Genomic DNA, 15,222 nt, shown 5'->3' on the forward strand with positions numbered 1-15,222 from the left:
TGGGAAGAGAGTCTGAGACAGAGTGAAAACAAGCATTGTCCAAGGCTATGTGGAAGGGTCCACTGCTGCAGCCAGGGAATGCAGTCACAATGCTGGGCCTTGGGTGTGAATCCTGCCTGTTATCAGACAGCTGAGTGCCCTGGATACCCTACTTCCTATCTCTGTGCCTCAGTCTCCACACCAATGAAATGGGACAACCAGGCACACATTTCGGGTCAGTACAAAGACTGCACGCTGTAGGCCTATTGGTGAGTCTCCTGAACTGAGATCAGACCATGCTGGGTTCAGTGCCAGGACACTAACCCCCCCAAGGGCTCCAGGGAATTAGCCTCTTCTCTCCACAACACCCCACTATCCCCAGTAGGTGAGGCCATGGGGCATTTGCCGAGCTCCTGGAGCCTGGCACCCAGAGGGCTGGGACTCAGTCATGATGAAGAGAATGGAAAGGCAGGTATTGGTAACTCCCTAGAGAGGAGGCCCGAGGACATGGCAGGGGGCAGAGCCAGTTTGTTGGATGAAGAATGTGGTCCTCATGTGTCACCTTTTGCTGAGGATGGCTCCCTGGGGTCAGACCGGGTCTCTCTTCAGTGCAAGCTGCCGTCCCGAGGGCTTACTGTACGCTTGTGTAACCCCCAGAGCACCACACTGAGAGACTCCAAAGAGTCTAGACCCTCACCAAGAGTCACAACTGTTCCATTTTACAGAGGAGAAAACCAAGGCTCAGCAGAGAAAGTGACACACAGCCAGTGTGTGACACCTCACAGCACACGCTCTCAATTCCGCTTCAATACGGATGGAATGATAGTCTCCTGGGGACAAGGTAAGGCACAAGCAGAAAAGCACAAGGCCACAAAGAGGCACAGAGACAACAGTTTTGTTTCTCAGGAGTACTTGGTCTCCGTCTGGGGTCTGGGTCCTTTACAAGGAAAGGTAAGGAGACTGAGGCACACACCGAGGGTACGGTATTAAGGGTCTCTCTCTTCCTTCCTTTCTTTTTCTTTTCTCAAGACAGGGTTTCTCTGTGTAACAGCCCGACTGTCCTGGAACTCGCTCTGTAGACCAGGCTGGCCTCGAATTCACAGAGATCCGCCTGCCTCTGCCTCCCCAGCACTGGGATTAAAGCTGTGCACCACCACCCAGCCGCCCCTCCCTTTTTGACAGCCGAGGAAACAGACTCACAGAGGTGATGGCACAAAGATGGGCGGAGCCAGGCCCAATGCGTTGCCTTCTCTTCCTGCTTGACAGACCTGTGCCTCCTATAGTGGGTCACATGCCCAGAACCTCAGGGCAGTCTGCCCTGGTCAGGTGAGTCCCCACTGTGTGCCCTCATGGGCAATGGTGTCATTTGACACACTTTTAGCCCCACAAAAGAGAGGACTGTAGCAACAGAACAGGCAACACTGCTAGATGGGACATCCTGAGGTGTGATCATGGGAGAACAGGCCTGGGGCCAAGGCGGGAGGCATGTTCACTCTGCTGAGGACATCGCTGGCCTGTGACGTCAGCAGGTGGCTCAGCTGGGCTGTGCCACTACTGATGCCCTAGGGAGGAGCTGGGCAGCAAGGGTCCAGGGAGGGCGCCGGTGGCCTGCGGTCACAGAGCAATCTCCATTAGGGTGGTGAGCGAGTGGCTGCAGCTCCTGGAATCCTATTAAAAGCTTTTTCATTGTTCCCTGCGATATGCTCTGTTCCGCCGGGACCTGGGCATGTTGATAATTTATTTGTGGAAGGGAAAGGGGCGAAGAGCGAGAAGAGGGGGAAATGTCATTATTTACTCCGCCAGTTTCTGCAGCCCAAGCTGGGTTGCTGGGCAGCTCTCGTGGGGAAGCACCACACTCACTCTGGCTTCCGGATCTCTTGGGGACCTAGTTCCAGAGGAGGGGAGCAAGGGTCCACTGAGGTGCAGCTGGACGGGCACAGCAGGGGCTGGAGCTGAATCTTTGGAGCGCTAATGGCATGAGGGCCCTCACTGATGCAAGCTAATCAACAGCTGTGGCGTTTGGGGCTTCTGGGAACTTCATCCTGCCTCTCTTGGGGCTCAGACATAGGGGCTGGACAGGGCAGCCCTGTTGGCTTCTGAGGGGACAGACTAGGGTCTCTGGAGCAGAGTTACAGGGGACCTCACAAACAGATGACTGTGTAGTCTCTTGCATCCTTGAGGACCAAAATTCAGGCACCCCTCTGCGAGTGGTGGGAAGGAATTGAAAGCTAACAAGGCAATAGTGGTTGTGCTGGCCCTGCTAAGCACTTCCTGTGAGCCGCAGGGGCTCTGTGGGCCATACACCCCATCTTACCTAACCTAGTATCTGTGAAACCATGGCACAGCATCGAGGTGGGAGGGTATGAGTCATTCCCCTCAGCATGGCACCTGACCCTGTCCCCAAAGGCACACCTTCCCTTCTCCGCACTCCTGCCACAGCGAGGAAGCCCAGGACAAGGCTATATCCTACAGAACTTTCTAGTTTGCCGCTTACTGTCAGGCTGGGGTAGGGGGACAGTGGGATCAGTGGTGTAGTGTTTGATTGGGAGAGGCACCAGGTTCTATCTCCATTACCTCAAAATCAAATCACAAGAAAACAAACCAAGCTGGCATATAGGCTCTATGGAAGCAGCCACCCGTGCTCCCTCCACCCCCCATTGGTGTTGTTTTTTTGTTTTTTGTATTTCGAGATGGTTTCTCTGTAGCTCTGGTGTCTGTCCTGGAACTAGCTCTGTAGACCAGGCTGGCCTCGAACTCACAGAGATCCTCCTGCCTCTGCCTCCGAGTGCTGGGATTAAAGCTGTGTGCCACCACTGCCCAGCCGCCCCTCCCTTTTTGGCAGCTGGGAAAACAGACTCACAGAGGCGACTGCACAAAGATGGGAGCAGCCAGGCCCACAGTGTCCCCTGTACTAGGTGTGACGGTGCCCTGGTAGCACGATCAGGCTGGAGTTTTGTGTCAGCAAGGCCTGGGTGCCCTGCAGACTGCTGCTCATCCCTGCCCCTTCTCGTCCTCTCAGGCACAGCCAGGTGTTTTTAAAATGTCTAATTCAATCCAGTCACTTGCTGCCTCTGAGACCATTAGTAGCTCCCTACTTCCTCTGGAATTGAGTCCAATACCTTGAGCCTGGCCTTTCAGGCCTGCCCAGCCTGGCCCTGGCTGACTCCGTGGTCTTACCTCCTTCCTGCATCTCCCCTCCAGTATGGCTGTTACCACCAGTCTTCAACTGTGTGCTCCCCGCCACAGCCAGCCACACAGGATACCTCCTGCAAGAAGCCCCATCTGACTGATCCGTGAGAAGTTAGATCTCCTGCCCTTCCCTCCAGCACTTCGGCAGGTCTTCTCTCAATCCCCTCGTCCTTTCCCCTCCTCTGGCTCTTGTGGCACTGAATCTGATGTTCATTAGCTCATCCATAGACTGCTCCCTCTAGTTTATTATTATCGTTATTACTATTTTATATGTTTTTTTGGGGACAGGGTTTCTCTATGTAGCCATGGCTGTCTTGGAACTCACTCTGTAGAGCAGGCTGACCTCAAACTCACAGAGATCCACCTGCCTCTGCCTCCCAAGTGCTGGGGCTAAAGGAGTGAACCACTACCGCTTGGCTAAGTTTTAATTCCACACACACCGTGGAATGTACAAGGAGCTCAGAAGACAGCTCCATGGCGCTGGCCCTCTCTCTACACTTACATGGGTCCAGAGATTGAACTCAGGCCGCTGGGCTTACTTCACAGGTGCCATCTCCCTGCTTTGTTGTTTGGAGGCAGGGTCTAGGCTTACCTGGAGTTTGTGCTGTAGCCCAGTGGCCTAGAGTTCATGGCAATCTTCCTGCTTCGAATACTTGAATTTTAGGTGTGAGCCACCATACCCCATTAACCCATTTCATAGAGGAGAAACCTGAGGCCAAGTGAGGGGTTCAGTCACCCGGCATGCTGATGTAGTATTGGGGACAAGCCAGGTCTCTGCCTTGGGACCCTTTCTTGTACCGTTTTACCTTCCGCAGTGGTGTCCCTGGCGGGGTCGCAGCTGGGCTGCCGTTCTCTAAGATCTTGCTACTTGAGTCGCCTGCGTGGGGTGTGGAATGGGGGTCTTTTTCGTCTTTGAAGTGGCCAAGTATGGTTGGAAGCTCCATTTTACAGGTAGGAAAACTGAGACCAAGAATGGGAAAAAAGCAGGAAGGCAGAGCCCCAACCTAGCAGCGACTTCCTGTGCCTGTGTGGAGGAGGCCTATGGTTATTGATTCATAGCAGAGTTCAAGTCCTGTCCTGCAAGCTGAAGAGCAAGCCCCGATAAGGTCTGCTGCCTGCTTTGCCTGGGCATCCTAGGATGAAGCGGAGGATGCTGGGACAACAATGTGCCCAGGAGCAGGGCAAGGCCTGGACCCTGCCCCCACAGCAGCTGTCTCTCTGGCCGATGGACTTCCAGACAGACAGGGCTTGTGAGAGCCGGGGGCCTTCAAGGAGAGCACTGCTCCCTCCAGCAGCTGCTCAAAGGGCTCTTTGTGGCTAAAGGGCTGGCCATGGGCAGCTGCCAGGCCAGAGGCACAGACAGCTCAGCCTTTGTGCCAGCATGTTGCCCCGGCCCTGACCCAAGAGGTCAACAGGACGGGAGCCCTTATCTATGGGAGGCTGTCCTGGATCTGCCCTGGGTCTGGGATGGGTGTGGTCTGTGTAACCAGGCAGGGACCCAGATCTGGCCATGGAGGCAGAGCCTAGTCTTGGCTGGGGTGGGGATGGGAGCAATATGGAGGATGAAATGGTGATGACAGCAATAATTGTGGCAGTGATAGCAAGGGGAGGCTTTGCTGCTATGCAAGGGTGCTGCTTCCTGTGCGGTTCCGGAAGGCATTTTGTTGTTTTTTCTGATCGCCCCCCCCCCAAAGCAACCCTGACAATTGAACACATCTCCTCTGCTCATTTAGAGATAAGAGAACCGAGATATGCTAAGTTTAGGACCCCAGGACTGGAGCTTGAACCTGTGTCCCTCTTTTTTTTTTTGAGATAGGGTTTCTCTGTGTAGCCAAGGCTGGCATCGAACTCACAGAGATCCACCTGCCTCTGCCCCCTTAGTGCTGGGATTAAAGGCGTGCGCCACCGCTGTCCAGCCTGGGTCCCTCTCGAGCTGCCCCCTGTCTGAATGTGGGCGGTGGGCAGATTGTATGTTGGGCCTTTGGGGTCATGGTATCTTGTCTGAACTTTGTGAGTGAGGATGGAGGGAATGGTGGGGTCCCAGGGAGACTAGGACAAATTGAGGGCTAAGCCTCCTCCAGGGTAGGCCTCCTCTTGGAAGGACCCCCAGAACTGTGTAGCCAGGGGCTGGCCTAAGACTCCCAAGGCCTGCAGGCTAGAATGTGGGCAGGCTGATGCCAGAGAAGTATGGGACTCATGGGGGCAGACAGACAGCTTAGGGGCCTTCCCCATGATGAAGTGAGTGCTGAGCCTGGCATGAGAGCCATGGGTGAAGTCCTCTATAGGGAGGACTATGGCCTGGCTGAACTGTGCCCTAGCTCTCTCTCTGCAGGCCCCTGTCTCTTCCCCAGAAGACCCCACGCTCTGAGGGAAGAGACCGCGTCTCTGCTCGCCAGGGTGCTTGGGCCGTGGATCGTTCTCAGTCCGCCCAGTCTGGATGCCAGCTTATACATTCCTAATGGTATTGATACGAATAATGAGCAGCCTCTTATGCTGACGGTAGATGTGAGGGCTGCTCCTTCAGGGGCTCTTTTTGAAGGTGGGAAGTTGGGCTCTTGGGCAGACAAGTGCAGGTTCTGGGACCCCGTCCCCACCCTGGCGCTCTGCCCCCTCTCTTCCTTCTCGGATTCCAACCTCAGGAGGTGGTGGAGACTGTCAGCTCGTTTTCCACAGCAGGGACCTGAGTACTTAGTTACTAGGAAGACTGATTGGGATCCAGATCTGGCATCCGTGTCTAGCGCTCCGTTTGGCCCTTCTGGATGTGTTCAGACCTCTGATGGGCAGCTGCACAAACTCAGTATGGGATTCTGCGCTGTGTGCCCGATGTCCATGGGCCTGGGTGGACAGGTGTCTTCTGTATCCTTCAGTGTGGCAGTAGTGACTACCCAGTGCCTGGATTCTGGCCCTGGCCCTTCCTCTTCCTAACTAGATGAGTGTTTCTTCTCATGATCACCTGGCGTGGACACGGATTGTGGGCCAACCTGGCTGAGGAGGGTCACACGGTGCTGACCGTTATCCAGGCAGGCTGGATGTTTCCTGACTGTACGCCACAGCCCATATGATGCTAGGTTCTGCTGGCTCAGACCCTGAGGGTTCAGGTTCCTGTGGAGAGGTGCCAGGCCAGGCCCTGACCCACACAGCCCACCCTCTGAGCTCTGGGCCTTCTATCCCCACAGCCTGGGATAGAAGGCCTTTTCCTTACTGGCAGCCTGAAGCCCTAGTGACAGCCGCCCTGTGGCCCCGCCCTCCCCAGGGCAGCCTCTGATTGAGTCTCATCATTACAGGGTGGGGCCCCTTGCTGGATCCTCTCCTGGGCGGCAGAGCTGTCGAGATGGCGAACAGCTGTTTGTACCGAGGCGAAATCTGTTGGGGTCTGACAGGCAGCCTTGCGCCTCTGCTGTGGGCTCAGCATGGAGAAGCTGCAAACTGACAACAGAGAGCTGGCCCAGGTCACTCACAGCAGGGGTCAAACTGCCCAGGACTGGTCCATCAGATGGGCCAAGGACAGGGTCAGGTCCTTCTGTCCAGATCACCCCCTAGGGCAGTTATACTGTAAGCCGCTCTATCTCAGTTGAGGTCTAGTTTCTCCTCTTTGGGGAGCCGTGAGAGGGGCAGAGTGGCTGTCTCAGGACCAGTGGTGTGGAATCTTTCCGCCACTGTCACTTACTATGAAGGCTGTCCAGGTCAGGGAAGGGTCTGCAGTTGGGGTGACACTTGGGGGAGGAAGAAGGTCTCCATACTACTACAGAGCTCTTAGAGAAAGCCCCCGACATGCTCATTTTTCTCCCTGAGAAAGAGTGGACTCTGAGCAAAAGATGCTTCAGGCAGTGACTCCATGGCCTCAGTTCTCCTCCTTTTTCTGTCTCTCTCTTCATGGAGGGCTGGCCTTTACCTCCACAGCAGGGATAGCCTTGAACTCCTGACCCTTCAACCGCTACCTTCCAAACGTTAGGATTACAAGTGCCCAGCTCAGAGCCTCAGTTTTAGATCGGGGAGGCTTAGTACTCTTGTAAGTTTCAGAAAGCTCAAGTGTGTGCTTTCGAGGAAAGAAGCTGAGCTGAGTCTTTGTGGAATGATTCCCTGTGACAGTGGAGAAGTTCACTTGGCTGCAGGCTTAGCCTTTTTGGGCCTGGTAGAATAGGCTGAACGAGGATGGTACACAAGCCTATACTTCTTAACCAGCACCCTTAGCAGGCATGACTAATCAATCCCAGCTGTTTCCTGCTGAGCCTGGAAGGGTCTATCTACTTGGAAAGGGGATGCACTTGATATGATAGCCCTGGCAGGTATTCTGGGTATGGGGAACTGGGAGAGGGGAAGCTTGCCACAGGGACTTCCAGCTCCTGGGACAGAGCTGAGATTTGAGCTCAGGGTCCAGAGGTCCTTCCCTGCTCCCCATGGAGTACTGTTACAACCCCAGCAAGAGCTTGCCACAGCTCAGCCCAGCGGCCTGCCAGACAGGCACAGTGAGGCTAACCCGGCTCCCCTATGGCAGTTGGCAGTCCCTCCCAGCCTGTTGAGTAGTACTGGCTGCAGCCTGCCTGTTCTGGGCTCCTAACTGCAGCTGAGCAGTGCTGCAGTAAATCAGGGTGGGCTTGCAAGGCACCAGGAGCTGGGCCCATGGAGTGGCTGCTATGCATCTAGTCAGCTCTGGCTTCCTCATTCAGTCTTGTGCTCATCAAGAAGGAGATGTGCTGGCTTTGAGGTTACCCTTTTAATTAAGCCAATTAATTAGTGCCTTTAATGAAGCAGATTAACCAGGCCAGGCTCTGCAGACGGGGTGGGAGTGGGGAGTTGTCACAGCCTGCACTTCTTAAAGGTCTGGATTGGGAGGCAGCTGCTCCGCCAAGCCTTCCTTGGAGTGTTTGCGGCACTGGGTCAGGTTGGCCAGGGATGTATCCCCCATGGAGTGTGGCCAGGAACCCAGGCCTGGGCTGGGGAGTCAAGGAGGGATGAAGACTGCAGGGTCAAGTGCAGCCCAAACACTTTGGCCTAAATGGATGGAGCTGGAGCTGGGAGCAAGAGGGAGATGGGAACTCTATGGAGCAGCTTGCTCAGTAGTATCCTTAGCAGGTACAACCACCTAGGGAAGTGACGGAAGTCCACATTTTCTCCTCGTGTCCTTGCTCTGGGGCTTCTAGGCCCTGGCTACTTCCAGCCTCGCAGGGACAGAGGTCTGTGACCCTATGGCCAAGGCAACCAGAGCCCCTTGCCTGCCTGTAGAGGAGAAGGAGTTTTGTTCAAGGTCACCTGAGTTCTGTGACAGAGCCCAGATACAAGACTATACTCCTATCTCTGTCTCCCTTGTGCACCTCTGCCGGTACAGCCGCTTCCCTCCAGTAGAATACCCAGCGTTCTGCCTGTGCCAGGTGCTCCGTGAGCACCCTGCTCTGTGGAGCACCCTGCTCTGTGGAGCACCCTGCTCTGTGGCCCTGAGTCTTGGCTAACTGCCCTCCAGGGAGCTCAGGTTTGGGAAGGGAGGCCTGCTTTCTAGTGGCAAAAAGCAGCGCCTGTGGATGGAGACGGGAAACCCAGCTCCTCCATCCTTCTGAGTCCTCCCGCAAGGACGGGAGCCCACTACTAGTCAGGGCCAGGAAAGGAGGCCACCCTGCCTCCTCCGAGATGTCTTCATGTCTCCCAGGGGGGCAGAGGACAGATCAAAGCCTGCTCCAGGAAGCTAAGCTATGGCAGAGACAGTTGGCTCAAGCCGTGACAGGAGAGATTTAGGTTAGAAAGAGGAGGAACTGCCTGACAAGGAGGATTATTAACAAGTTTGCAAAGGCAGGATGTGTCCCTCCCCCAGGACAGCAAGCGCTGGGCTGCGATGAGGCTCTGAGCTCTTTGGAAACACAAGTTCTATAAATCCAAGCTACGCTTCCAGTAAATATCAACAGGGTGGGGGTGGGGTTCCCTAGAACATGCTGTCAGCAGCCCTCACCCCTTTTAATCTCCTTTGTGCTTAAGGCGCGCGGCAAGATGCAGTCAGCTGGTGGGTCCTGTCTACACCAGTGTAAGCCTCAGTTGCTAGGCCTCAGTTTCCTTGTGTATTAAATGGGTCCAACACTCTTTGGGGAGAGAGAACTGCACCTCTGTCTCGGAGAAGGCCCAGACCCCTCTCGCTGCCACTCTGAACTCTTGTTCCTGGCCTGTATCCCCACAGAACCTGCCCCTCCCGCCACAACAGGGTATCCTTTTGTCCCCCATCTTCCTCTTGTGTGGCTACCACTTTGGGTGGCATCGTCCAACCAGTTTCTAGGGAGCTTCTATTGTTGCTTATTAAAAGAGGTAATAGTCATCCTTCACCCGAGGATATTACTTAGTGGGGGACTATGTGCTTAGCAATGTCAAGCCGTGACTCTCTGCACCCCGGAAAACAATCAGACAAATGAGATGCCCTAGACCCTTCCTTCCACTTTGGCTATGGTACTCACCAGTTTCCTCTGAGGAGGCTTCCCTGCTTCCCCTGGCCAATGTCAGCATCAAACAGACCTGTGTGTTCTGAGAGCAGCTAGCACTCAATTGGCCCCCAAAGTTCACTGTTCCCAGCACAGAGCTTGCCTGAGAGCCCAGCCTGGCTGAGGCACCCTCCGGGGCTGTGTGTGTGTGTCTGTGTGTGTGTGTGTGTGTGTGTGTGTGTGTGTGTGTGAAGGGTAGCTGGCAGCTTTGCCTTTGATTTACCTTGAGAGGGACTCAGCAGGGTGGGTGGAATAAGCGCCAGTCACCCTGGGACATCTCTTTAAATACCAGCTGGAAGCAGCTGGGTTCTGGGTGGGTGGAGTTGCCCTTCATCAAGCAGGCACCCCCCCCCACACACACATACAGGCATGTTGCACAGGTCAGGTGTTGGGTGGGCGGGAGAGAGGAGCAGCTTCTGGCTCAGCAGCTTCTGGCCCCATGGGACAAAGGAGAGGAGGGACGAGGACACTGGGCATGTGAAATTTTGGCCGTCTATTGTCTCCTTCACCCTCAGGAGGCAGTGAGCTCTGCACAAGCCTCCTCCCTGGCTTCTGTTCTCCAAGGCCTGGCTCATTACACTAGCAGCACCCATTTGTATGTGGACGGACACATGAACAGATGATGGTCACAGACGGAGCGCCAGTTGGATGCCTGGCTCCTCCATACTGCCTCCATTTCCCCTGGGCAGAGAGAGAACGGGGATGCTAAGGCCTCCTTGGAATACAGCTCTAAGTACTAGTCCTGCTAGTAGCTGTTGAGTATGTCACTCTCCCTGCAGGGTCACTAAGGCAGCCTGGCATAGCAGGGAGGGACCAAGGCCATGCTGGCATTTACTAAAAGCTGTGCATGCAAGGCCCTCTGGGATTCTGATGAGGGATCTGCTGTCAGACCTCTGGCCCGGGCCTCTGGTCCCCAGAGTGTCTCTGGGACTGGAGCACCATTTGTCGGATTTGTCCTGGCTGTGGGATGGATTGGCAGAGAGCTGAGAGTGGGATCCAGAATCTAACTCAGCCCCCACAGCAACATGGGACCGGGTGGATGGTCTCCGTGCATGCTGCTCCCTGTCCTTGAGGCTGTCTGGCAAACCTACCGGGGGTTCTCACCTGAGTTCCGCTGTCCCTCCCTGCTTCCTCTCGCTCAGCTCTGAGTCTCTGCTAGAGTGACAGGGAGGTCCCCCCTTCTCGTGGAGAGTAACAGCCACATCCTCACCAGACCGTCTGTGGAAGAGGGCTGGTGAGGACTGGAAGCAGCGGTGGGAACAGGAGGCTCCTCTAGAGAGGGACAGAAGGATGGATAGACAGAGCCCAGTGCTCCATCTGGTGACAGCTCAGGGCTCAGCTCAGGGCTCAGGTGGGTGGCCAGTCCTGTCCCTAATGTACTCCCCACCCGATGCCCCAGAGGGCCAGAGTCTGGGTGATACCAGAGAGCTCTGGTTGGCACTCACCGGGGACAGATAAGAACCCAGAAAGGGTGCTATGGTGTGGGGTGGACACTGCACAGAAGTAAGGGGTCTGACTGTGACAGCATTGTCTCGCTCCCCCGGTTTCCTCCACTGGGGGCTCTGGGCTGACTGGTCTCTAACTGGCAGACACTCTGGGAGGACATTCCTCCTCACCCAGCAGCCCAGCCCAGCCCAAGGCCAGCCTTTGACCTCTGTCCTGTGACCTCATGGGGCAGGTGTAACATAGCCACCCACAAACGACCAAAGTGTGATTCTAGCATTTGAGTTCGAGGTGGCTCTGGGTGGGGCTCTGAACCACTCCAAATAATTTGTTTTCTTTTGTGGTGCTGAGGATAGACCACTGAGGCATACCCTCAGTCCAAGGCTATCCTGGTCCTGTAGCTGGTCTCTAGCTTATAAGGTTAGGAAAAAGGGCGACTTTGGGGTAAGCGTGGCTGGGTGCTAAATTCAGGGGTAAGCAGGCTGTAGGGATGGCATTTCCTCTTGTCTGCCCTGTGTGTGCACAGTTCCTGCTTGAAGCAGCCGCACCTGCCCAGGTAAAAGGAGAACCCGTGGGAGAAAGTGACATGGCACGGAGAAGACAGAACAGCTGAGCGGTCAGAGCGGCTCTTTGAGCCAAAGAGGGAGGGGTGACATCCTGAGGTCATCTGGCTGCGCAAGCAGTCAGGACCCAAAGCCCAGGGCTTGTGTCTCCTGGGAAGTCAATTTCAGAAGCGCAGGCTGCCAGGTCTTCTGGGGCTCTACTCTGCCCTCCTGTCCACACAGGAGATTTTCCCATAAAGTAGTGCATGAAGAAGGCCAGGGACCATGGTTTTCTGAGCACGTGTTCTGTACAGCTCAGCTAATTTTCCAGTGCCATAGCAGGTGGATGTACCCCACCTTTGCAGATGTGGAAACAGAGCGCATATGGGAGAAATCACAGGATTTGAACCGACGGAGCCAATCCTAAATCACACACCTGCCAGTCTGGGTTGTAGCACAAAACTCCCCAGCTCCCGTCAGCCACACCCTAGGCTCAGCACTTCTGGGACTTGCGTCCCTTAGCCATCTGTGAGCCACCAAGTACCACACAGTGTAATCTTGTAATACTGGCTGCGTTATGTACAATTGAAAACCCATTACCGTCCTATTTTCCTAATATATGACACCCTATCGCAGCCCCCAGTGACTGCATTTCCCAGACAGACGCTGCAGTGCTGTTGTCCACGCACAAAATTATTACCATTCTTTCTTTCAGCTGCCCGGGGAGCTGAGCAGGCATGTGGATAGGGTGCCCTGTTCCTGCTGGCTTCAGAGAAAACCTGTGGCTGCATACCTGGGAGGGGGCAGTGTCAGGCTAAGCCTTCCCTGGAGAGCTGCTCCAGACCTCTGGAAGGAGCAGCAGATGCCTCAGCCTGGTGATACAGCGAGGGTACTGGGGAGGGTCAGCGGAGGAGCTGGCAGCTGCTTGGTGTAGCAGGCATGGTCCTGTAATTGGGCAGCCTGTTCCTAGATAAGGCCTGTGACACTGAGTAGCTTCCCGCTCCGTGCCGGCTGTGGCCACTCATTTCCTCCACTCGCAGCCCACGATACCAATTACCCTGCCTCCTACTTGCTAGTTGCGGCTTCTGGGGCAGCCAGATGATTCCTCTGTCATCAGTGGGGCTTGGGTAGTCTCTGGAGGCTGGAAGGATGCAGAGAAGACAGCTGGGGTGGGCAGGACTCACATTGGGGTGGCTCCCAGATTCAGCCTGGCCCAGATAGGTGGGTGCAGCCAAGGTGAGGGTTATGTGTGTACCCAAGCCTCTACTACCCAAAGAGGGGTTTAGTGTTTGCTGAATGGGCTGAGGAGCCTCACTCAGCCTGGGCTTTCTAGATCTTCCTTGGCTTGGCCCTCCACTGCCTTACCCTGCCTTCCTCCTGTCTCTCTTCCCTTGGCTTAAGGACAAGCATGTCTTGCCCTGAGGGAAACAGGTTCACAGTGGAGCCAGTCAGTACCAAGAGGACAAACTAGCTTGTGACTCTTCACCTGTCCTGCTGTTACAGAGGATAGATTGAGGGACAAGTGGCCTGGCACCTGCGGGTCATGGGAGATTCTGGTAAAGGTGCCATCTTGTCAGTCTCAGCTCCATGTCCCTAACTTGGGAAGTATTGGGTGTTCATTCTGAAAGGGGTGGGATATAAGTGAGCAAGTGGGTGTTGTGCTGTCTGTGTGGGTGGTGTATGGAGCTGCCTCAGGATAGGAGGTTACACAGGGCGGGGTGGTCTCACCTGCTCTGTGGGAGCATCCCAGGCCTTTCTACAGGCCAATCCTGAGTATCAGGGACCCTGACAAACTACTTATGCCCTCCCCACCGTACTGGGGCTGTGAACCTAGAACTTTGTGCAGAATAGGCGAGAACTACCACTGGGCTACGTTCCTGGCCTGGAACTTCCACCCTTACTTGGGTAACAGGTAGCATCAAGGCTGTGACCATGGAAAAACTGGCACAGAGAGGGTCAGGTCATCTAGACTCACCAGGCTGAGTCAAGCCAGGAGCCTCCCCACAATCCCCACCCTCAAAACAGGATTTCTTTGTGTAACAGTCCTGACTGTCCTGGAACTCACTCTGTGAACCAGGCTGGCCTCAAACTCACTGAGGTCCTCCTGCCTCTGCCTCAAGTCTGATCTTTGTTGTTTATTTTTTGGACACAAGACCCTATGTAGCCCAGGTTGACCTCAAACTTGCTATACAGCCAAGGCTTATCTTGAACGATCCTCAGCCTCAAAAGTACAGCAATTATAGGCATGAATTACTGTGCCCAGTTAATGGTATGCTCAGGATCAAATCTAAGGGTCTTATGCTAGGAAACTGGGACTGGAGAGATGGCTCCGTGGTCAAAAGCACCGTCTTTGCCAGGCAGTGGTGGTGCATACCTTTAATCCCAGAACTCAGGAGGCAAAGGCAGGTGGATCTCTTTGAGTTCAAGACCAACTTAGTCTACAGAGTGAGTTCCAGGACAGGGAAGACTATATAGTGAAACCCTGTCTCAAAACAAAACAAAACAAAACAACCCTGACTTCTCTTCCAGAGGATCCAGGTTCAATTCCCAGCACCCACATGGCAGCTCACAACTGTCTGTAGGCAAAACACCAAAGCACATGAAAATCAATAAATAGATAGATAGCGCTAGGCAAGCACTCTATGAACTGAGCTACATTTCCAGCCCACGCCCTCAGATCTGGATCTGTCCATCCCTAGAGTCTTGGATACTCATTTTGAGGACCTCCAGGTCTTCATTGGAGATGCCCCTTTCCAGGCCACTGATTCAACACAGAAGGAACCTTGATGCCAAGGGGTGGGTCTGGCTATGTGGGACAGTGGCTGCAGGAGACAGGGGAAGATATGTCTGGGGACCCTCGGTCACTGCATGCAGGAAAGGACAGTGCAGGAGGCTGGGGGCTCCCTCCCACACGAACGGGGGTGGGGGTGTCTGGAGCAGAAACATCTCCCTAAGGGGCAACTAACAGACCAATTAAGCTGCCAATAAAAAATTTAATCAAGTAATAATGCACCTTACTTTGTTTAATTAGTGTTCTGTCAAGTGAATGAATATTTAAGGCTTGGGTGGTGGTGCCAGCATCTGCCCAGCGGGCAGAGGCTGGGCCCACATTTCAATCCACCTGACAGCTCCCCACTCACACTGATGGCTGCCATCACGGTCCAGGGCCCTAGAGCACAGTGGATGCTTGTTCTACATGAGCCCACTTGAAGGAATGGGGCAGATCCTGTCCCTGTCTGTGCCTCAGTGTCCTTACCTGTAAAATGGGAGTGAGCATGCTTTGTCTTTCCTCCGAAGACTACAACAGCTGGGTGTGGTGGTATGGGTCTGTAACCCTCGTAACCCCAGGACTTGGGAGGGTGGAGGCAGGAGGGTCAAGAAGTTCAAGGTCATCTTCCGCAACAAAAATAGTTTCAGCACAGAGTGAGCTATTTCGACCCTTCAGAATGATTTGAATTCTAGAACCTGAGCTAGGTATAGAAAGCATTTGGGGCTTGGGGATCTCACTGTGATGCCTGTATCCCCCAACTCCATACCCTCCCCGGGAGCCTGGCACCTGACAGCTAATACCTGCATGCCTATGAGCCGTACCCAGGATTCCCAGGTATGGAAAC

At 54.6% G+C, this 15,222-nt stretch overlaps 2 protein-coding genes across 5 annotated transcripts in view; one reads left to right on the top strand and one right to left on the bottom strand.

Moving 5' to 3' along the window:
* Macrod1 (mono-ADP ribosylhydrolase 1) overlaps positions 1-15,222 on the bottom strand; it is a 140,003-nt gene that overhangs the window by 40,186 nt on the left and 84,595 nt on the right. The window lies entirely within an intron of this gene.
* Positions 1-15,222, top strand: part of Flrt1 (fibronectin leucine rich transmembrane protein 1) — a 120,170-nt gene that overhangs the window by 7,203 nt on the left and 97,745 nt on the right. The window contains exon 2 of one of the 3 annotated variants that reach the window (XM_041662136.1): positions 705-820. The exons of the other annotated variants lie outside the window; for them this stretch is intronic. The gene's annotated coding sequence lies outside the window, so the exon portion shown is untranslated. The remainder of the gene's footprint in view (positions 1-704; positions 821-15,222) is intronic. 3 annotated transcript variants of the gene reach the window in all.

This window comes from Microtus oregoni, unplaced genomic scaffold (assembly GCF_018167655.1).
Source record: "Microtus oregoni isolate MIOR12 unplaced genomic scaffold, Mior012 000012F_ref0000307, whole genome shotgun sequence".
In the NCBI taxonomy this organism is placed as follows: domain Eukaryota; kingdom Metazoa; phylum Chordata; class Mammalia; order Rodentia; family Cricetidae; genus Microtus; species Microtus oregoni.